The sequence below is a fragment of the Rhodnius prolixus genome, unplaced genomic scaffold, assembly GCF_049639745.1.
Source record: "Rhodnius prolixus isolate KJV_2025 unplaced genomic scaffold, Rpr scaffold_1, whole genome shotgun sequence".
Taxonomy (NCBI): domain Eukaryota; kingdom Metazoa; phylum Arthropoda; class Insecta; order Hemiptera; family Reduviidae; genus Rhodnius; species Rhodnius prolixus.
The window spans coordinates 6,114,609-6,130,401 of record NW_027411581.1 but is presented as its reverse complement, the minus strand read 5'-3'; the positions used below and the strand labels follow the sequence as shown (position 1 = coordinate 6,130,401).

The window sequence follows — 15,793 nt, the reverse complement described above, 5'->3', positions numbered from 1 at the left end:
CGTTATGTTCAGAATATTTAATGTGGGAAATGGAGGGAGATCACCTTGTGCTAGTTAACCCAACACCTCTCTTCCTTAAACTGTCCTAAAGAATGTGGATGAGTTGTTTCATCCTCTAGGGGTACTTTTTTAAAAAAAGTAAAGGAATTGTATCTTTTCCTCACTTCGATCTTTGTCGGTTCTTTACACTTTTTCGGAACTATGTTAGATGGTACAACCAACAACCGTCTCTGTCCAAGAGAATTTAATCTACCCTAAGTATTGTGAACTGTCATTACAAAGAGAGTACAACTAATCAACATCGAAGTTCCACATTTTTCAATGCAACAGCAGTGGGAAGCTGTGCTAATTGTTTACTATTGTTTTGTTCTTTATCAGCTGGCACATTGACTTATAAAATTAGCGCAGGTTTTTTAACAGATTATTGACTGAAACTTACATAAGTTAAGATCGATTACGTTTAAGTAATAAACAATAAATTACTTTAAATAAAATTAACGGAATGCAAATATATAATTAGATATATAGTTATGTATGCAGCTATTTCTTTGTTTTGTGAATTTATAAATATATATTTTAGTTATTCACACTTAACTGAAGGCTGCTGTGGTACCACTTACAATTATTGTTATCTTTGATTTATAACATATTTTTATAATTGTCTGATTTTACAATAATTTTTAATTTAAATGCTGCCCAAGAGCAAGTGAGTAAAGACATGTGTCAAAATCATACAAAATTTATGGCATATATTATTTTTTAAAAATGACTGGTCAGATATAGAACGAAAACAAAAATTCTAATTTTTTTTCTTTTAATTGGATTGAAGAATATCAAATTATTTATTATAATTTTACATTTTTGTTTTTGTATTATAATATTTAAATAAATATTATACGTTTGATCACGTCAGCTTGAAATTTAATCAAGTGATTTAGGAATTCTAATTTATTTTTTTTGGGAGCGCACTAATTTTTGGACATATATTTTCACAGGAAATACACTTATTTAGTTCTCCTGAGTCCCCCAAAAAAGTGGATTTTTGAACATGGTAAGGTGTATAAGTAAACATTATTACTCAAAATATGAAAAATAGCCCCAAGTTTAAACTTTATTAATTCAGTTAAGTTCTTCTATGAATTTCAAATAAATTTAGCGATCAATATCTCTCAAAATAATTTTTTTTTTTTTTTCAAAATCCTGGTACAGTACACTGAAATGCACCTAATTGTAGATCCACAACCAATATTAGGCTCATTTATCTAAATTGATTTTTGTTTTAGAGTGCTTTCAAAGAGCCAGTGAGCTGAGTCACTACACATTTTTTCTATGAAGATTAAATTCGTGAATTTTCCTCCTTTTCTTTACGAAAACTAGCTGTGACGTTTAAACCGGTTCCATTAGCCAATCCCATGAAATGTTGGAACCATTTTCCTTAAACTTTTTTCAAGCCAAATTCATGTTATGGTAATTTTGGGAACATGCTGATTAAAGTTCCCCTCTATAGGACCATTTCACTGAATTATTCGGGGGTTTAACACCTGTGTAATATTGTAGTATTCAGTATGTTGACAAAATTTCCTAGAATCAAGAATATAGCTTGACCTTAAGTTAGAATCTCGAACTTTTTTTTATAGCTTTTGAAATTAAACTTTATTTTCATGAAAATGATTTTAAAGGGAGGTTATAGAAAATCATTTATTACCCGGGTAAATCCAAAATGACTTTCATTATATTAAAACCAACAAAAATTCAGTAAAAAGTCGTACGTAACTTGGAAGTAAACCTTGAGAATTGAACCCGTAGAAAATGGATTCACAACTTAAGGAAGCTGAAGTTAAGCACAATTTCAGTGAGTGGAAGCTGTTAGTTTGCTTTTATTGTAGTAAGCTAGTTTCACAAGGACCCTGTCAACTATAATGATATGATATCCAGCGGGTATGAAATGGGAACATAACGGTGCCAATAATCAACAGGTAGTTCACTCATCATCATCACTCAACTGTCATCATCAACACCTGATGACCAAAGCGGATTTTACGTTCACGAAGATGTCTTTTTGAATTTTAATGTAAAGATAATTTTTACTTCATTATTATTTTTTTTTTATTTTTTTTTTTTTTTGGCGCATCAACAGCTGAGGTCATTAGCACCCGGAGCTTTTTCCAGTGCACTGCCGGCCTCCGGACAGTGTTCTCTCGTTACAGACAACACTGTCCATCACCGGACAGTGAGCTGTAAGAAGCTCCTAGGAAGAGAAAATCTAAGGGTCAGCTGCTGGATTCGAACCCGGGACCTCCGCGTGGGAGTCCAGTATGCTAACCTCATAGCTAATCCCTTCCCTTTTTACTTCATTATTATTATTATTGGTAAAAATCTTGTTTTATTTTTATTAACCTACATTAGTTTTGCAAGTGAAAATAGTAAAATATTATTTTCTAAAAACTCGATACCATAATCTCCTCATTCTCTCAAGTTTTCGCAATATTATCTTAATATCTAATAAGTTAATATCTAACTTAATATTACGTAAAGAGCGATGGAAAATATCTAATCTTCACTTTTTATTATTATTACTTGATAATGTGCATTTCATTAAGGGGAAGTCCTAACATCTTGCGTTATGCAAGAGCACAAAGCAGCTGGACAATATCACCCTTTCTTCCTCAGGAAATGCAGGATCTTACATCACGTACGATTATGTATGCCGTTACTTTCCTTCCCGATAAACTAGAGAGTCCCGCAGGGAAGTATTCTTGCATCGTATTGTGCACTGCCAACACGGCTGACCTTACAGGAGATCCTCCACCTTCACTGAAGACACTGTAATCCCTTCCCACTAACAATGGGTACCAATTCCACCAGATATCCTTCAATCTGAATCGAAAAACACCCTTTTCAGAGTATCATGTTCTCTAAGTAGATATCATTCGATATCTACACTCTGACAAAGATACAAATGACAAGAACATAACCAGAAGTACCGAATGTACTCAAGACAGCTAGCCAAAGATCCCGGACTTGAACTAAACAATACAGTAGGGTATTTCAAGCCTATGTCATATCCTCTTTGATTTTAGACGAACTGTACCAACTACCGACTAGGTGTAGTGGAGAGAGGCGATAGCAAAAACATATTTTACTATAAATTCCTTTTACTAACCGTTAAATAAAACATAAAGATTAGACCGAGAACTGAACTCAGTACCACAATACATAATTTAGAGCTTCACTTCTAGATGATTGGCTGGCTACCTTAGCGCTTTCTTAAAAATGATTTCAACGAATTTCTTCAAAACAGTATTTAACTCATCTAAAATTTACGTAACTTTTTTTTTTGGAGGGAGACTGGTAGCCCTGGAAGACAGAATGCTTTGCTGGAATTCTAAATAAAATTGAAAAAACAATGGTTTGTTCAAATTTTTAAAATTGTTTAGGATTTATTGGGACAGCAATTTTCTATTAACCATATATTTACCCCTATTTAAATGCCTAGTACTTTTATTTGAGACATTATCTTAAAGAAGAGTGATTTTAAGTGTATTTTGGTCTCTGGAGCATGCGTGCCGATAGAAATTGATCGTCCTATGAGAAATGACCAACGGGATCAAAGGGGCAACATTTCTTTCTTTACACCTGGAAGGAATCCTCTACATGCCTCACCATAACCACTAAACGAGTGTAACTAAACGTTTAAGAATATTTGTCATTTGGAGGGCAAAGGTATCTGAGTGCTCAAACTGTACATCACTCCCAAAATCAGAATTTATGGAGGTAATGGTTTTAAATTCTAATAAAACCAATAAATGCAACGCGCAATAAATGCTGGCCAAACAAATACAAAATTTATAATGCTCATACTTCTCCCATATTATATTAATATAATAAGACAAACTAATGCAATCAATGTCGATAATAATACTATTCGATTCATTGCTATTTTTATATTTAATTTAAAAATAATATATACTTCAAAGAATTTCCTTTACCAGAAGTTAAGCGACTTAACATCAACAAAATGATAACTTTAATAAAATAAAAAGTCCATGAAAATTAAAAATAAACTTGACACTAATTTATCCTAAAAAAGTGTTTACAGAAAAAAAGTTTGTTTTTTCCAACCGCATTAAATATTTCATTTTATTTAAACCAAACTTATCTCGCATTCACGATTAATATCCCTAGACTGATCTCTCTCCCGTTGGCTATAAAACATTATCCACCCAACATTCGCCACCAACTCAAGAGGTTTACAACTCAAGTGCTTCAAAACACCGTAAGTTTTTGTTTGGTGAACTAGATGGAGATAAATAACGGTGTATTAAAATATTTTAATTTTTTTTTTTGTAATATATTTTATTTTTAACTTATTTTAAATTTAAATTTTAAAAAGTGGTATAATAAATCCGTTAATGTTTTCTGGTTTTTAATAAATCTCTCAAGGCCAGATGGCCGATTAGCTACACCTGTAATTTAGTTACATAATGATGCTGTTAAATGAGATTCATTAGAATCCACAGTGCACTCTTTTTTTTACTCCTAACTATGTTGCAATCGCGCAGATTTGTGAATTTCCGTCAGAAATACAAGTTTTGAGATACTCTGAAAACGGAAAAAAAAGGATTGTCTTCAGTGTAAGATCCGAACTGTGCGAGCGTAAACAGAATCTCCCAAAAACTCTTGAAGATATAAGATAGGCCGAATTACTTCCATTTATTTTGAATGGCCACAAACGACCGGATTACTTAAATCATCACTAATATTGGGAGCTACTTTTAACAAATAACTAGAGAATGAGTTCATTTAGTTCACACCCAGGCTGTCAGCAACGTGGAGTTCACTGCCGTGCTTAAGAGAAATATAATCACCAGTTAGGTTATTTTTTTTTTTGCCAGTAATTCATACAACGGACCGTACCTTAGTACTACTTAACGAACTTCACTTTAAAGGCGCTGCTAACAGCTATCTAAATAGTAATTAAACTATTTTAATCTATTTAAACTAATTAAAATACTTTAAGAGACCACATTAATGAGTTATGTGTACATTTAAGAACACTGAATGGGGTAAAGTGTTTGCGAGTACATAATGAAATATATTACTTCTTGGTAGGCTAAATAATTTATTACTTTTGCACATTTAGTTTCAATTAATATATTCCAGCCGCACATAACGTAAAATGTACATAAATATTTAATTATTTTTTCTTTTTTGCATTATTACTTCCCTCGACGATAACTCCCTCCTAATCAGGTTTCTCGAAGACTGCTAATGTTGTAGCAGGTACTATAACAGAATTAAGAATTAGATTTCTAATCTGGAATGCAGTTTACTTAAATTTGGGGCAAAATTGAGTGTTCGGCTTCTGGGTAGGTTGGGTCATTCAGGCGAGTAAATGCGCTCATACCAGGTTACCATTACAAGATTGGAAATTTTAATGCCAGCCATCATACAAGCGTTTGCTCGACAAAACAAATGGCACATCTCCTAGCAATTCAGTCAATTAAGTGGCCGTAGATCTTGACGAGTACGACAACATTACCACAAAGATAACCTAGTCTTGCGTCGTTTTTAAAGGGCACAAACAGCTCCGAAAATATTCTTCCATAGGGAGGTTTATGTTACCTGGTGGATATTTTGACAGGAAGAGAGGAAACGCTCTTACATCCTGTTTGTGTTAAACCGCTAGACTGTCTACAAGAGACCATTGGCTCAAGAAGAAGGCTCAAAGAGGTTTCCTTAACCAGAACTACGAAAAGTTGGTGCAATACGCCTATTCTGTCTGTTACGTCAGAGGGCGGGACATAGGACCCGTCCTATGTGCTGATACACGAAAGGTGTACTTCCTGTGAGCCAGTTCTTAGCACGATCATAGAACTTCCCCCTCTATAATAGCAACAAAAGTAAAATAAATATTAAAAAGTTTTATTTACTTAATGAATATTCAAGTTTTTGCATTATTTAGCATTTACAATTTAACAATTAGAAAGTAACCTTTTCTTTTAATGTCTACCGGACAGTTTTAATGTTCAAAAGTAGTTACATTAAGTCATGTGGTATAAGAACTACTTCAATTAATTTTTCAAAGTTTTTTCACCCGTTTAAGTTGGATTTTAAACAAAAAAAACTATAAGAGATATCCTATTTTTTAATCAAAGACGAAGAAATTATTGATTTAAAAATGCATAGTTTGATATTTAACTGTATTTTTAATTAGCTAATGGGCTGCAATCATATGCTGGAGCAATGTTCTCACTAAGCTCCCCAGGTTTGACCTAAATCGATTAATGAATTAATCTGAAAGTTGTACCACTGACTCCTAGATTGTGGTTGTTGATTAATCCCTGTTTCTTGACTATGAAATGTATGTTTCTATAATACTAATTGCTACTCGCAGTATTATTACATCTGTCTCTCGTTAAATAGCGACGCCTGATTAACAGGAATGCCTTCTTTGGTCGCTGCAGGCGTAAGTGTTTTGACCCTTCTTTGCGATAATTTAGGAGTAATCTTCCGGTCTGCCAGCAATATTGCAAAATGTTGCTGACTTCCAAATCACCTACAGATTGCATCCCTAATGCACTAGAACACCGAGAGATGGCGAATCGGGCACACTGACATAAATCATCGTCTACTGCCTCCCCGACACTCTAGCTCTTTTACCCAAATGTGCTTAGTCAGCACTTCTACCAAAACTCATATCTATAAACTGTAACAATACAACTCCATTTTTAGCAGTTATTGGGCCCCTATCTCTAATAATATTTAAAAAAGGCTATCTAACTAGCCTACCTTTCTTGCTTACAGATCAAACGATATGATACCTGCATTATTCCAGTAGGCAGAGATTCTATGTAAGCTCCACACTGCCGCTACCACGAACCGAATGAGAATCCAAAGTATCTGCTAGGATATTGTCTCTTGGATGATTGGTTGGCGCACTCCAGCTGATAACTAACAGCAGCATCACTATACTTGGGTCTGAATTTCCACCTGAGACACAGAAATAAGCCACTTTCAGAGTAATAATAAGCAAAGTCCATGTATATATTTTTAAAAAAAAGTTAAAAGTGTTATTTAGACATCTATAATAAATGCTGTTGATTTGGACACCTAAATGCTATACAAATATGATTCCGCTTGCCTTCTAAAAGATGTCTTTAGCAATACCAATCAGTTAGCTGGCCTATAAGTGAATCTAAATTTGGCAATGCACGTGTTATCAGCAGAAAACAAGTATTTGTTTAGGGTTTAAACTGTTAATTTGTTTGTTTTGTTGGAAATGTTAGTTGGTAAAGAGCATTCAAAAGAATTTATACTCATTACTTTACTGTGAAGTGCAGAGAAAAGTATAATATCCTAGTGAAATTTATAACGACATAATCCTCCGTATATAATGTGCAAAGAGTGGTTTCGACGATAAAAAGTGATAGTCGAATCAAGTGGCAAAAACAAATAAAACCACCTACGAAGGTCGAAGGCAAATAATTAGAAAAAGCACGAGGATACAATCGGAATTAGTAGCTGCACTACTACGAGCTGTACTCGTAAATGGTGCCCAACAATGAATGTATTTCTCAAGATCTACTTTGCAACGATAATGGGGAACATTTGAATGCTTCCAATTTAATGTACAAATACGTTGAACGACAAGAAAAAAAATTTTTTTTTTTTAATTGTTTCTTCAAAGCAAAACTGGATTTTGTTTTAGCGTCGAATTACTGCTAGAGTGAGAAAAATGGATTCTGGCAGATCATTGAGAAAACACAAACCTTCTTGGATAAAACAGTTAAGGCAGTGTATTAAATACAGAATACCCACGGTTCGAAGATTTTACCGTGTAAACTGGTAGAAGCAGAATGATGTGTTCTGTGTATCACTATTATGTGTGATTAAACTCTCCAAACAAACAGAGGCTCTTTTTTTCAGAGCAAAAAACTTTTTCTGATTCGCAGATTCTCAAAACCAAAATTTCAGGTAAAAACTTTATTTATATAAATTGACATCGTAATAGTACATTAACTATTAAGAGAAAATGAAAACAAATAAGTTGCAAATTGTAGCTAAAAATAATTCACTATTCAAAATGCAAATAATAATTTTCTTGGTATGCTTTCGCTACATTAATTTTGACTTCTTCGCATTATAAACAATTCATTCCCTAGCATGTTCAACTGTAATAAAGTGTATGTTTTTTAATTATTATTTTAAAAAAGCATGGTAAGTTGTTTTTTTAATTTAACATTAAACATAAAAGTTCAAATTTTTTTGTAAAAAAAATGTATGAAAGTACATGAATATAATTAAACTTACGTCTAGATAATTAATTAATAACAAAGTTTGCTAAATTTCAAACTACTCTGTATATCTTATTGTTTAGAACATAAATTTCTTGACTACTTCTTTAATGACCTTTAAAAAATCGAGGTATTCCTTTATTTTTTTTTTGTTTATTATTAAAAACTCTAGAATTTCTTTTCTTTTCTTTTTTTTAAGCATTTATTCTTCTTAGTTCAGTTTTTAATCTATAATTTATATGGGGCTAATACTTATTTATGTTCTATAAATTAACTTTCTTCAGTAGTGAGGGCAAAGTAAAATATTCTCCCCAAAAACAGCTGTGAACCATATATGCGAATTTTCACATAGTATTTACATTTTATACTATAAAAAAACATATAAACAATACAAACAATAAGAAACGATAAAACCTTCAGATTCCTTATATAATTATAAAAATGTATTTCGTACTAAAATAAATAAATAATACAACATCCAATAATAACCAAACTTCTTACATGTAATATGTGTTTTTAAACTTAAAACTAATCTTCAACTTTACTTTAAATAATAATAATTAAACACTTCAGTGGGTTTATTTTGAAGATGGATAGATATGTTGAAAACACCCTAAAGAAACCCTATAGGGTTTATTCCGATCTACAGCTCACTCTCAATATTCCTCCACTTGCCACCAGAAGAATTTATTATGACCTCTCTTTCCTCTGCAATTCTTCTCCATTCTCAAATAGACTGTCCCTTACCTTCTTTCTCAAATTTCTTTTAATATCTCATCCCATCCTACACGACATTCTTCTCTGTTCAATGTACAGTACTGCAAAGATAATTACGTTTTTTACTCCCCTATCTTTCGTATGATGCGGACAGCCAGTCATTTTAACTTAGATTTCTTTGGCACTGATATACAAAAATTTTCCGTTTTTTATTTATTTAAAAAATATGTAAATAAACATCTTTATTTTCAGATCTTACACTTTTCTTAAAATTATTTTTTTACCAAGAAGATAATATTAAGTATAGTTAGTTGGAGTAAAAATAACATAAAAGATGAACTGTCTAAGGTTACCATTTGACTTTAACATCAATACTTCCCCCTCCACAGTATGTAATCGAACCCGAAAGATCCAGCAAGATTAGCTTTATCGGAGCGCTAAGAAAATAAGTAAAAAAGAAGTACAGTAATAAAAAGTACTTAACATTACGTTAAGTGATGCAAAAAAGTTCGTGAATACAGCAATGTCTTCTAACATAAATTTTTTTTTTTGCATCTAATTAAGGAAACATCTTGGGGTATTTCTTTCTTATCCATAACTGTTCTTTCATAAACCATAATATGTGGGAAATTAATAAAAATAAACGCATCAATGCATTAAAAAAGTTTGGCACGCATTAATTAGCATACAATTGCATATACGCTTTCTTGAAACATACTTATGATTCGTATGTGTTGGTTCTATATTCTTCGAGGAATTCCCCAACCTTGAATTTTATCAGTCATCTTAGTTTCTGATAGTACTGATGATAAGCTTGTCTGAAAACAAGGAATAATTTTCTTCTACTTTCTTCCTTCTTTCTCCACATCTTTTCCGCGAGATGGAAAGGAACATGCCAGAAATGCATGCCAAACCTAGAGAGCCAGACTGGACCTCCTTGGTGATGGGTGATAGTAAACCAATTACCACAACTATCCTAGTCTCTTTTCATTTCCAACCGTACCTTTTTGTTTTTACTATTCTATGGCTATCACCTTTGCAAGTTTAAGCTAGTACAGTGGCAAAAATACATTTTAAATAAAGTATAAAACATTAGGTAAACCTGTCAATTTATTTAGTCAGATATGGTAGAATAAGACTTACTATAGTATTGGGCGGTACCAGTATTTAGATAAACCAAATACTGTTTCACATACAGGAACTCTTAAGTCGACCTTTCGGCTTTCTAAAATGATCAACTTAACAAATGTTAGCCTGCTTGGCCTAATACAGGAGGTGTTATGCTTTATTTTGTTTAAATACGGAGAGCGAACACTATATTTATTAGTTTGAAATAAACTCGATGATCTTTATATATTTAATACAAGAACTAGATCGAACTGAAAATAAATCGAACATCAATAATATAATTACTTGTGCTCACCAGCCCGTCCACAAGTATCCAATCTTCCAGCTCATTCTATACCATATAACCTACATATATTTTTATATCTAAAAAGAGAGAAAGAGAGAGAGAACTAACAGGAAATAATTCTCAAGTTTACTGTACCGTAATAGATATAAGGGCTTATAATATTTATTCAAAAAGAGATATAAACCAAGAGAGGAGTAAGGAGGTTTATCTGCTGTTAAGCCATGCACAAAAGGAATAGATTTTTAATGTGCTACTTTATTATCGGATAACGGGGTACTGCAGCTCCTCTCTGATGGTACTCACGTCGCACGACTTTCGTTTATAATAAATAATACAGACGATTCTTTTCTTTTTTCGTTTTTTTTTCTATTCGTCTGTGTGAATAAGTTTAAATCATAAGTTTAAAATAGAGAAGTGTGAAGGGAGTGCGTGTATGAATATAAGTGCGGAGGAGATTTACTGAAATCATACAAATTATAAAGTTTAACCCAATTCACTAATTAATTTTTGAACGATATATTGACAGTAACCGAACTAAATGAATCTATAAGAGTAATAAAAGATTTTATGAAGAATGAATTATGTTTTATCGATTATATTTAAAAATGTTTAAATTTTTTGTATACAAACCCCATCAAAATTGTATAATAGTATACAAAATTATAAGCTACCATAAACAAAGTTAACCCTGAAATAATACAAGTATGTATTACAAAAAAAAATAAATAAACGATTAAAAATTAGGACTGAGCCCACGGTGCAGTATAATATCGTTGATTTTAACCACCGTAACACGTATGTTTTTGTAGTTTCTTTTCGGTTTCAGATATTCATCTGTCATCAGAGGGCAATTAAAAAAAAACAAAAAAAAAATACAGTCGAACCTCTCAATATCGGACACTGACGGGGAACAGCAAAGTGGCCGCTCTTTGGAGGTGGTCGTTAGAAGAAGTCTAGGCAAGTTTCATAATGAAAAAATATGTTTTTTTTTCTCCAAACATCGATTTAAAAATTGTTTATTATTAATAGATTTAAAAACGTACATAATTGCATAATTATTGCAGCTATACGATATGCGTCAAGTTTTTCTTAATTATCCAAAAAAATGTATCAAAAAACTACATATTATTGACTTATTTAATAATTTTTATAATAATCATCACATTTATTCATAACAATAATAATTTATGGTAAAATTATCATCATACTATCATCTATTATTAGAAAAATAGAACAAACCTTTCGGCAAGTTGACTTTTGGCTCGATTTGGTTTTTGCAAAATCTTCCAACACATTTATTTTCTCTTCTAGAGTGAACCACTTTCGTTTGAGAGACAAATTGGAAAAAATAATATTGTTTTCGTCCAAAGTTATATTAAAAAATGATTAAAATGGTACAAGATGTATAGAGCTTATATAGGAAACTTTAGGAAAAACCAGAAAAAAAAAAACCAAAAACTTGAGAGGGGATAATTCTTTTTATCACCGCGCAAAACAAACTTTTAATAAAAAGGTGGTCATTGATGGGAGGTGAAACATTTAATCCGTTCCCCAAAAATCAATGTCCGCGGTCGCTATGTAGAGTGTCCGTTAGACGGAGGTTCTTTTATATAGAAAGTACATAGGGGTAAAACGGGGCAATCCAAAAACTGGCCCGTAAATGGAAGTGGTCGCTAGTGAGAGTGTCCTTTATGGAAGGTTCGACTCTATATAATTAAAACTAGTATGTATTTAAGGGGAGCGAATTTAAACTGGCGACAATAATCCTTGTTCATCTGTGCTGGGAAATAATATTAAAACTGAATTTTTATATACTTGAATTCTAATTATTGAATAAATAAATAAGTAATTAAGCAAAATCTTACAAGTACACTTTAAAAAGTGAAGTTTATGCAACATGCTAGTAAATTCTTGCAATTTGCTAAATCTCATGCTATATACTTATAAACTTTGTATAATTTAGATGAGGTTTATTCAGCTGTATCAGTGAATCTGGTCTAATTTACAGAGTGACTTACATGGGTGTATCTGAATTGCAATTAATTTGGTTGTTCATAATGTTTTAGCGAATGGCTTTATATTTATATAACCTTTTTTTATCCAGGATTTATGGCAACAAAGGCATGAAACCCAGTTTATAAATATTTAATTTAAAAATAATTATTTCTCAGTACAAACGAACTACTAGTTTCAGTGTTGCTTTTTTAAACTAGCGCTCCTTCAACTACAAAATACAACTCCAACTTTACGATTCTAAAGTATCACTTATGTACAAAACAAAGAACCCTTAAATACATACTATGTTTCTTTATCTTCTTTTTTTTTTTTAACTATTTTTACAAACACATTTTATTGTTTATCCATATTTATTGTAACAAACTTTCACAACACTTAGTCAGCAAGCATAGTGTTTGACAGAATCTTCGTGGAAGTTCAATTCTCTTGAACCAAATTGATAAATTAACCTTTGATGATTGATAATCCGTATGCCGTCAAAAATAGCTGAAAAAAATACCTGCTACGATAAATAAAATCATCGATATTTAAGCAATGCGGCGTATATGAAAAAATACTCATTAGAAATAACCCCCTTTTTTAAACTAAATTTTCACTTTTTATGTTTTTTTTCACACGTGTAAAAGATACTACAGCTTATAATTGAAACATTTTTATTTTAATGAAAATTGGTTTTAACGCAGTACTAGAGGAAGGGTTATGGTAGTCTTCCATCTATAAAGGGTGGTTTCAAAGTAATGTACGGCTTAGAAAAACACGAGGATGTAACTAAGAATTAAATATTTCAGAAAAGTCACCATCTTGAGAACAGTAGTACGGGAAAGTGTTGCTTGAATGTCAGGTGGGTTTAAAAACAATAGATTTTAGTTTTTTTTTTGTGAATGAAGTTTTCTCTTAAAGTTTCTAATTATTTCAGGTGATAATTAGAAATGTGCGCCCAAACCAGAAAGCACCTACTTTAATGGGTTTAAGTCCCTGGAAACCAGACAGGGCTCCACACTCTTTGGCTAAAGTTGTCCACCACATTTCAAATTGAAAGACGTATTCAACCTGATTTTAAAGATATATTTCTCAGATTTTCTACGTCAAATCCACTTTCTACACACACACACACTCACACTCACAAAAAGTGCATTTCCGATGAATACCTAACACCCGAAATTTGAACACGTTAGCAATAATTTGCTTTTACTCAAGAGAAAGTAAAAAAAAAAGAAAAAGTGCAGTGTTTTAGATTTAAAGTGTCAAAATGTTCATTTTGATTATGATATTTATATTTGTGTGCACATATCATATTTAAGAAAGAGAGAGTTAATCTCGTCTCTAATTTCCTCCACAGCCTTCTTAACTCTGATTTAGATTTTTTTTTTTTTTTAAGAAACTTGGCAACGTTAACAATGCGTGTAAAATTGATACCACAGAGCTTAGGTCGATGGAGTACTTATAAGAAACAGGATAAACCAGTTGTATTTGATTTGATGTCGATTTTATTTTTACTTTTTCCCCCACACCTTTCAACACGAATTACTGCCGTTAAAGCTTTTTGTGATGTTATCCAGGTTTATAGTAAGTAAAAAAAATGTCTTCCGAGTTCTTATGGGTGTACAAGACATTTTTTTTTTTTTTCAAAAATTTCCTCTGGTTATCTTTTAAGATTTATCGATCTGACAGTTTGCTGCACGAACTGTGATCTGTCTAAATACATTGTTCTAGAAACAAATTTCTGAAACTGGAATGACACAGTAGATTAAAATTTTCCTCATTTCCAGTGATGCCAAAATAACTAGGGGCTCACGTTACTACCTCCGTTCCCAGCCACTTGATGTTCCTATGGCACTCAAAAAAAAAAGAAAGTCATTAGAGTCGGTTATAGTCAAAGATTTCAGTGGCATTAGCCCGGTGCACAGAGGTTCTTTAAACGTACTTGCTCTCTGTCAGTGAAGCAATAAATGCACACAAATGATGCAGCTTAATCGAAAAAAAAATCTCCAAAAAAATGAAAAATCGATTCAGCACTATCGAACTGGCACTTCCATTTCGCTGATTTTGTCTAAGAACTATTTTCTGTTTTAGAGTAGTACGGGCTACACAAAAACACACACAATTTAAGCGAACTCAGGACATGGTCACGTAAAATCATTTATCAAAAGATACCAGATGATAACAGAAAGGTCATCCCCCGGTGATAATGCTACTTCCAGGGGAAATATAAAATCTGCATGATTATCACACTTCCTCTTGCGAGAGAATTTCTAAAAAGAAGTAAATGAATAACACATAGGAGATATATAAAATAATAAAACCGATTCGTGGGAACGTTCATCATATGGTGATATAATATATGTATAATAAATTTATGTTCTGAGAACCGAATGGAGAGTAAAGGACATGTTTTTAGTTGAACATAGTACCATGTCGGACTCGTCCATCATCAGTTTGAATTACTCAAATTGACAACCAAGATAGATACTAGGATAGATCCCAACCAGCGCACATAACTTATCCTCCTCTAGTTGGTGACATTCAGGAAGGCAATCTGCAAGACCCTGCTGGCAGTGTTGCTTATTTATGATATGGACCGGATTCTCTAGCGTAGGCACTACAAAAATGGACATGACTTTTACCTGCACGTACTCAAATGAACGACAATAACGAAATAGTGCTGCACATTAACTATTTCTTTGGAGTTATGTGGCGTTCTCCTCTTCAGCTACGGTAACAAATGTAGAATTTATTTTTCTGAATGGAACATTATGTGTTTTGATGGCGAGAGATTTTTAGTTGAAAACATACTTACGAATTTGATGATGAAGCTGGGTAGGAAGTTTAGCTGTAGTTTACTTAGATGCACCTAATTTGTGACAGATCCAACTGCTACACTGTTTACTAAAATTTAAAGTAATATTTAGTATTAGTATTAAGTAAATTGGAACTTATAAACAGAATTTTAAAAATTGTAATGAGAGTATTCACACCAAAGTTTTAGAAAACTCTTTATGTTGACACTATAGTTCAAAAAACTAGATTGAGATAATAACTTTGAATGAAAATCAAGTAAACAGATACCACTTTTTTAGCGATTTCCTCAAAAACGTCATCAGTTTTTCCTAAGAAAATTTATTATTTATTTTCTCTTGAGTGTTACTTTAGAATAATGGATCGGCTTATGATCCCTTATACTTCATTAAGAGGATTAAATGAGTTGCTAACATTCTGAGTAACCCAACTTTAACCAAATACGCAGTTCTTTGCAAATACATCGATCATATTTGTAACCAATCAGTTAATACCAAGCAAGGAGCCGTCTTTAGGCAGTATTCTATCTACAAGAAGTGGATGGTGGCATCGT

At 32.3% G+C, this 15,793-nt stretch overlaps 1 protein-coding gene across 9 annotated transcripts in view; it reads right to left on the bottom strand.

The window, feature by feature from the left end:
- The window catches only part of LOC141453004 (uncharacterized), a 40,392-nt gene that overhangs the window by 18,551 nt on the left and 6,048 nt on the right, over positions 1 to 15,793 (bottom strand). For all 9 annotated transcript variants that reach the window (XM_074125696.1, XM_074125680.1, XM_074125758.1 and 6 more), the window contains 2 exons: positions 15,242 to 15,330; positions 6,825 to 6,993 (listed from right to left, as the gene is read on the bottom strand). The gene's annotated coding sequence lies outside the window, so the exon portion shown is untranslated. The remainder of the gene's footprint in view (positions 1 to 6,824; positions 6,994 to 15,241; positions 15,331 to 15,793) is intronic.